We start from the raw sequence: 1,384 nt of genomic DNA on the forward strand, positions 1-1,384 counted from the left end.
CCAGTCGGGACAGTCCAGATCACCACAGAACCGGAACCTCTGCAAGGGAGGGGGGCAGGTAATCAGGCTGGAGGGAGGGCTGAGGTGTGGCCAGGATCCGTGTGTCTCCCACACTGCTGCCCAGCAGGGACCCCTGGTCCCCATCATAGATGGATACCCTCTGGCCACCTGTTCTCCCCTATCACCAGGGTGTGGAGTGAACTCTCTCCCTGACCCACCCTGCCACTAAACCCTGCTCTGAGGTCTACTCCAGGCATTCGTCTGCTCAGCAAACATCAGTTGAGTACCTTCTCTGTGCTAGCTCCCACTCTAAGCGCTGGGGTACAGCAGGGGATAAAACAAAGTCCCGGGCCTCACAGAGATGAGTGACCTCTCCCCTCTTCCCCATACCCACACAAGTCCAGCCACTCCGGCTTCCCTGCTGCTGCTCAGGGACACCAGCCTTGCTCCCGCCTCCATGCCTGCTGCACTCTCTGTGTGGCTTGCTATCCTTTATTTCATTCCACTCTTTGCTCAAGTGACACCTCATCAGACCAGTCTCTCTCTCTTTTTTTTTTCTTTTAAAGACGGCTATCGCTCTGTTGCCCAGGTTGGAGTGCAATGGCACAAACTTGGCTCACTGTAACTTCCGCTTCCCGGGTTCAAGCAATTCTCCTGCCTCAGCCTCCCAAGTAGCTGAGACTACAGGCATGTGCCACTACACCTGGCTTTTTTTTGTATTTTTAGTAGAGACAGGGTTTCACCACACTGGCCATGCTGGTCTCGAACTCCTGACCTCAGGTCATCCGCACACTTTGGCCTCTCAAAGTGCTGGGATTACAGGCGTGAGCCACTGCACCTGGCCAGGCCCTGCTTGATCATACTTCCTAAGATAGCCCCTCACACAAGGAAATTTTGGTGGCCGGTGGAGATGTTCATTATCTTGATTGTGGTGATCCAAGAGCCAGGAAGATTTGGTCTTTACTTGTCCAGCCTCATCTTTCCCTAACCTCCAGATAATACTCTCCCAGCTATGGGAATGTGCATTCATTCCTGGGGAGCCATGCTCTCTCTCACCTGAAGTCTCTGCACATGCTGTTCCCTGTCTGAAGACACACGCCTCCCACCCTTGCCTGCCAACCCCGGTGCACAAACTGTACTTCAGCCACCAGCTCCTGCCATCCGCCTTTAAGGTTAATAGCATCCTCAGGAAGCCCCCTTAGCACTACACACAAGGCACGGTTAGGTCTCTGCCCCTGGAGCCTTAACTATGACTTCCAATTCAAGCCTCCGATTTCCCCTTCCCTGGGCAGCTCAAGTCCTCTCAGCGCCTAGCACACTTCATGGTATAGACTAGGCGCTTAGAACGCACGGATGGATGGACTGGATGGATGGATGGATGGAT

The 1,384-nt window shown here is 54.0% G+C and overlaps 1 protein-coding gene across 1 annotated transcript in view; it reads right to left on the minus strand.

Moving 5' to 3' along the window:
- Positions 1 to 1,384, minus strand: part of LOC105542271 — a 29,241-nt gene that overhangs the window by 8,239 nt on the left and 19,618 nt on the right. The gene's annotated exons all lie outside the window — the stretch shown is intronic.

The sequence above is a fragment of the Mandrillus leucophaeus genome, unplaced genomic scaffold (genome assembly GCF_000951045.1).
Source record: "Mandrillus leucophaeus isolate KB7577 unplaced genomic scaffold, Mleu.le_1.0 Scaffold254, whole genome shotgun sequence".
NCBI lineage: Eukaryota > Metazoa > Chordata > Mammalia > Primates > Cercopithecidae > Mandrillus > Mandrillus leucophaeus.